The sequence below is a fragment of the Hyposmocoma kahamanoa genome, unplaced genomic scaffold (genome assembly GCF_003589595.1).
Source record: "Hyposmocoma kahamanoa isolate Upper Pololo Valley unplaced genomic scaffold, ASM358959v1 116, whole genome shotgun sequence".
NCBI classification, from domain to species: Eukaryota; Metazoa; Arthropoda; class Insecta; order Lepidoptera; family Cosmopterigidae; genus Hyposmocoma; species Hyposmocoma kahamanoa.
Genome location: NW_020653391.1, coordinates 1,328,481 through 1,335,165, shown reverse-complemented (window position 1 = coordinate 1,335,165; position 6,685 = coordinate 1,328,481).

Here is a 6,685-nt window from a genome sequence, read left to right as displayed (position 1 = left end):
TTTCTTTTAACTTTCTTAAACAATACTAGCAGGCGCCCGCGACTTTGTCTGCGTAGAATAAATACTTGAAGTAACCTAATGTACTATACTAACTTTCATAGTTTTAGTGTTTCTCCATACAACTTGCGTCCCCTATTTTACCATCTTTAAGATATATTGTAAAAAAATGTAGGCAATGTCCTTCTCGTAACAGACAAAGTTACTATTGCATTTATAATACTAGTATGGATGAAACTCTTGAATTAAAATTTGACTCGGTAACGTTCACTTTAACTCCTTCTCTCAAGGCAGCCTGGATTTTTTTGGAGTCATATTATGTTGCGTGACCTCTTACGGTACGCTTCGCCCCATGAATGAGTAGTCCGTGCTCCACACCGAGGTGTACCCCAAGATGAGCGTGTTAATAAAAACAAAATATAAGTATCAGCCAGTATTAAATGCTTCTGTTCTTCCCCAAAAACGTGGTGTGTGTTGAGGAATTATTTCCGAGGGTTGGATCTTTGTACTAATAATTATAACAAACTAGTGAAGTAATTTCACAGAAAAAATAATTGAATATCAATTAAATAAAAATTTTAAAATAATTTAAATTGTTTTTTTTAGTTTCAGTATTGTTTTTGTTTCGTGTGTGAATTGGCAATACGAATAGATAACTGAAGTGAAATTTCGTGGTGCTCATGTCAAGCTCATACCACGTTACTACCTCCTTAGAACTTCCATTCTATTAGTTTTGGCTCCGAGTGATGATAAAGGATGGAAGGATATAGGAGGAAGGATATTGTAAATTGGTACCCTAATCGTAATAATAACAATGAACTGTAAGTATACATAATACATGGGCCGTGATAACCTAATGGTTTGACCTATCGCCTTTCAAGCAGAGCCCATGGGGTTCGAATCTGAGTGTCTCAGAATTTACCAACCAATTTACTCTCGCCTGAGAGGAGACCCATGATCATCAGTAGGATGATGCATTAAGTTATTACAAAAATCAATGTCGAATATCAACAAAATTTTCAAAAATGGATTTAAAATAGTGATCGAATATCAAAATGGCGTTCGAAATTTGAATTCAATTTGTAACAAGGTGTAACAAATGATAACAAAACTTTTTGCGCAAAACACGAAATGGAAAAGTAAATTACTTTAATTAAACGTTAGGTTTAGCGGCTTTGAATTGAAAATAATACCTATTAAAATAATATTCACATAATTACGTACTTTCACCTCTCAATAGGGCGAAGTCACGTGCCTCTCGATACATCCCCTTTGTTAATAATAAACAAAACAATTCTCCGCCACTATAATTAAGACCGTTCGAAAAACCATAATCGCCCGGTACATTGTGAAACAATTCCAATATTCAAGAGTTCAAACTATATTGGACAACAAACTTGATACTTAAACAGGGCCACGTTAAAAACATCGTTCAGAAAAAAAATATTTAATGGATTACAACGACAATTTTAATTTTCGAGTAGCAAAATATAATAGTACAAGAGACGTCAAGCTGTGCTCTGGAAAAGAGCGCCAAATCACCTGTCAAAACTCTAATGGAGGTCACGTGCCCACTATGATGCTGATCTCATAATTTGTATTGAAATAATATGAGATTTTGGCTTATTTTATTTACCTGACATTTTTTTTAAAGCGAAGAAAATGTAAGTAACGTAAAGTTTTTTTTCTTTAAATAATAGACAGACGCCTGGCCATAATCTCCGCTGATGTTAAGCGACGATGTGACCGACGCGACGATGGTACGCGTTTGCCTAAAAAATGCCTATGTCCTCTGTCTAGCCTTGAAAAGCCCCAAATTTTACTTTTCGGGAAACACAAATTTTTACCGTACACATCACATAGGAGAAAAGCAAAGCGCTTAGTGCAAATGGATGATATATCGACAAGTTGCATGAAATATATTCGTATGATATGTACGACAGGTAAGATAGGCGTAGGTTGAGATATGTTGCTAAACATGAGAGTATGTCTTTGAATTTTTGGCCAAACCAAAAACGATTTTTCCTTAATTTTATTTTAGCGACATCAGTTTTTCCGTGCACATTTATACGTAACATTCCTTTGTTAAACAGAAAAAAAATTTAAAGGTTTTTTTCCTTCGTAACTTTCCCCCTTTTGTTTTATAATTTCTAAAACGTTTTATTCAAGCAAAACAAAGTTTTCCGAGGGGAGGGGCTTCTTGTTAGGTTTCGGGTATTTTCTTTCAAATGTTTTTTCCGCTACGATGGTTCGTGGAAGGGTTGGGAAGCCACGTCAATTTAGTTGTTTATTTTAAACTTTGTTTCTTCGAAACGTTTTTCATTGAGAATTTGAAATAGAAATCCCAAGTAGAGACGAAAAAATCACCTGCGCCACGTTTTTGAGACAAATCGCTGTTGTGGTGGCTTTAAATATCAAATTTAGGATTTGTAAACTTACGGACTACGGTTTCAATTGTTTCTTCTCAAATTGTGTAAACACAGGTTATATAAAAGCTGATATGTACAAAATAAGTATGGTTTCAGTGCGTCCTGTCTAACATGAGCATTCAAAAATAATATTGAAAGCATATAGTGTACACACGCCAGCACATCAAGGTACACATTGACGTATCTTGTTCCGTTGCAATGGAGGCGATTTTCGAACAAAAATGTGTAGTCTGATGTGCCGTTGTCCGTACATTCACTCACATGAACTTAGACAGATGAAATCAGTTGTAACGTGTTTTTTTTTTTTAATAATATCATTTTAATACATCAGTTAGTAATTTACACTCGACAAAAGTTATGTGAGTCGATTTTAATGATTTTAATGGTAAAATGTAACTAGATATCAAAATGAATATACAAATGTCAAAAATGAGACTATGAATTTAGGGATTTGTCATTTAAAAATGCCACAGTGAGAGTTGTCGAACTCTTGGTACTAAAAAGCCTTATGTGATCATTATGTTAAAAGTGATTTAGTCACGTGAAAGTCATAAGAATAAAAGAAAACTACGAGAAACAAATGATTTATCTGTGAAAGAAGGATGGCGACATCTCTTATGTCTTTTGACGCAGAGTTTTTGACGGCGTGCGTTAAAGAGACCTTGTGATTCATTATCATTCACATCAAAAAAGCTAATTGAATTTAGCCTGTACAAGCCTGGGGTTGTAAAGTTGATATAGGTTACGTTTATAATATTGTCCCATATTTCGCTTCAGGTTTATTCGTAATAGCAGAAAACAACAAGTTTTCAGTTTGTTCTCAAAAATAATAAAGAACTCGTTAAATATTCCCAAATCTGATAAATTCTACCACATTTAATAAAACGTTTACATGTCCTGCCGCAATGAAAATGAATAAAAATTAAATCTGTCCAAATAGCAGAAATCTGCCAGAAATGGTCACACTGTTCTCAATCTCAATATGACATTGAGGGTCGTATTCTAGAACTCTACTCAATGCTCAAGTCACGATTGCACTGGAAACACAAGCACTGGAAATACGACTCTAATGGCAGGGACTTGAGTATGATTTTGAGTGCTTTAAACCATATTCAAATCCTGACTTGAGCATTGAGTAGAGTTCTAGAATACGACCCTCCGAGTCGTATTCCAGAACTCTACTCAATGTTCAAGGCAGGACTTGAGTATGATTTAAAGCACTAGAAACCATACTCAAATACTCATACGTATTCCCAGTGTTTGAAATCATACTCACGTCCTGACTTGAGCATTGAGTAGAGTTCTGGAATACGACCCTAACATTGGCAAGAGGTCTCTTGTCAAAACGTTCCTTTGTTAACTTTCTTCTCATTTAAAATATTGTGTAAACATTTTTGTCATTATTGTGTTTTTTATTTCTTACTTTGTGTCAATACTGTTTAATTGATTATTTGATTAGGTATTTTAGAGATATAATGTTTTATATGTGTAATATAAAATAACCAATACCTTAATTATATCTAAATTATATTCAATCATGCTTAAAATAGAGTCTATGGTCAACTGAATCAATTGCGTTGTGTTCTTGCATTTATTCTAAAGTACATAGTTTTACAATTTATTTTTCCCGACTTCTAAAACTGATAACTAGGCATAAATTAAAACGTAAAATTATACTAGTGAAGTCCATGAACGGCTTTTCGTTGATTTTATAATTATTGGGTCAGCTTTCGCCATCATTCTTTTATAACTCTTCTATTTAAACACAAAAAAGTTATTGACTGATTTCCTTCGAAGAATCTTTAAAATTCTCCCGAAAAGTTGTCATTTTGCAGATATGACATTATATTTCATCGATTTGTGCAATTTAAAAGAATTGTCATTCTATTATTTTTCATCCAGCAATAAAAACATGCAAGTGAATTTCACAGTGAGCCGTCAATTTTGTTCACTTTCTTTCGAAATTCGAAATCCTTTTTTTTCAACAATTTGCTTGACAAAATCGAAATCCTATTTTTTTTACAAAGAGATTCTACTTTGGTTTTTTTTCAATTGCACTTGAATAAACGCAAATGTCCTCGATGACAATAGCTCGGAGACATTTTTCTACTTGTCTTGTAGTGCGGAACGCTTTTATAGAGCACGAAAGTGTAACTTAAGAACTGAAGAAGCGGAGTGTAAATCATGTTTTAAGTAAGTATACTTACTAAGTAAAAGGTTCGGCACGAGTTGTTTTCCAAGTTTAAAATGAAATAACAAGTTTATTTATTGATAAAATTTTAATCTTTCTTAACAATATTGAGATCACAAGTTTGGCTTTTTAAAAATTATTTTTTGAAAACAATATCTGCAAGATGTCCCCCATTTTCATCTCTGCAAAGTTGGAGCCTTTTGATGAAATTTTCTTTCACTTTTTCTAACATTTCATTTGAAATGTTTTGAATTTCATCACGAATCTTCTGTTTTAATTCGGCCAGAGAGTTAAGTTGGTGACGAAAGATCCTTTCCTTCAGATATCCCCACAAGAAAAAGTCCGGGACAGACAGGTCGGGTGACCTTGCGGGCCAGTGGATGTCCCCGAACCTGGAAATCAGGCGCCCTGGGAATGCTTCCTTGAGAACAGCCATACTTTTTCGGGCTGTGTGTGGGGTTATTAAACAAAACCGTAAAACCAAATCAGTTGAAAAATGTTTGTTCGCCATTTTTGTTGTCTTTGAATTTCGAATTTCGAATTCGGCATCAACAACTGATGACTAGTCTATGTGCATCAATTTTTTAAAAAGCCAAACTCGTTGACCGTCAAATGAACGCATGTTATCTCAATTTGAGCCACATGCAAATGTTTTATTTCATTTTAAAGTTGGAAAACAACTCGTGCCGACCCCTGTACGTAACCTTTCAAATGTTGCCAATTACGAAATCTTAATTGTTTTTTGTTAGGTTGGTATTTTGTTAAGTACGAGGCTATCATATTGTTAGTATTAATAATATATTTAAAATAATGTACGTACCTACTGAGTGTTTTTTATGCTATGACGTATCATTGAAAAAAAAAATAATAATTTTATCTTCTTCTCACCTGATGGAAGGTGACGATGAGGTCGACGATGGAGCATGCACATCTTTATAATGCCTATTCACTCTCGCCTTGAAAAGATCCAGGTTCTGGTTAAGTTCAGGGAATAAGTCTCCAGACAGGGAATTCCACTCCATAGCCGCTCGTCATATAAATGTTTTTTTTCCACCATATAAATTTTACTTAAAAATTAAGCCTTTTGTAATTACAAACTAAAACACTGTAAGTCCAATTACAATGCTTTGTGATTTCATTACAACAAGAATCTTTCGACTGTTAACAAGGCAAGATAAATTTATTCTTTTTCCATAGAAATATGTAGGTTAATAAGTAAAATATTATAATGGCTAGATAGAATTATCTTTTATATCTAATGTACAAATTAAGTTATATGTACGTATCTTTTCATGTTATTAACATCAAAAATTAATCGACAGTTACTTTTCTAAACATGCCGCACGTACTCGCTCCTGGTTGGCATGCTGGTTCAAATCTAGTTTTAAGCAAATCTATTTTGGATATCGACTGTTGTATTCGTCTAATAAATTAAAATTAAAAATTACAAGAAAACAGAAAATTCTTTTTTAAATTTTACAGTGAATTGGTTTGACAAGGTAGAGCTGTAAATTACCTAATTGTGAATACTTGTACTGTACAAAGATATTATATTCAAGAATAAGTACGAGAACTCAAGTTTCGCCTCCAAATCCATTCATCCGCGATGATCTTGTGATTGTGAAGAAAAAAAATTAAAAACAAAATGGACGCCACATTGCAAGTTGGCGCCAAAGTTTACGTCACTGCAAACGCGTCGCGTACGCGTGCCTGAACCGTATAATTGCTCTTTTCGTCGTTTACGGAACATTACATTTTGTAGTACGATTAACATTATTCCACGTAAGTACTTATTTTTAAGTTTTTTTCTGTAATTACCGTGTAAGCTGATATGGGAAAGTGGTTTTCAATTTCACCTTCATTTTTTTTTAATCGTAGAGAAAAAAGTTTCGGCTGCAAGACGAGCAAGTTTACGTAAGTACCTAGATTAGTAAATTAACTTACGTCAAAAGTGCTTTATTTATTTATTTTATGACATGAAAATATAACGAACCACATGAAACAAATGATGTATAGTCAAAAAGAACACACTTTATTTTGAACCAAATGTTTTGAGTTCTAGAAAGAA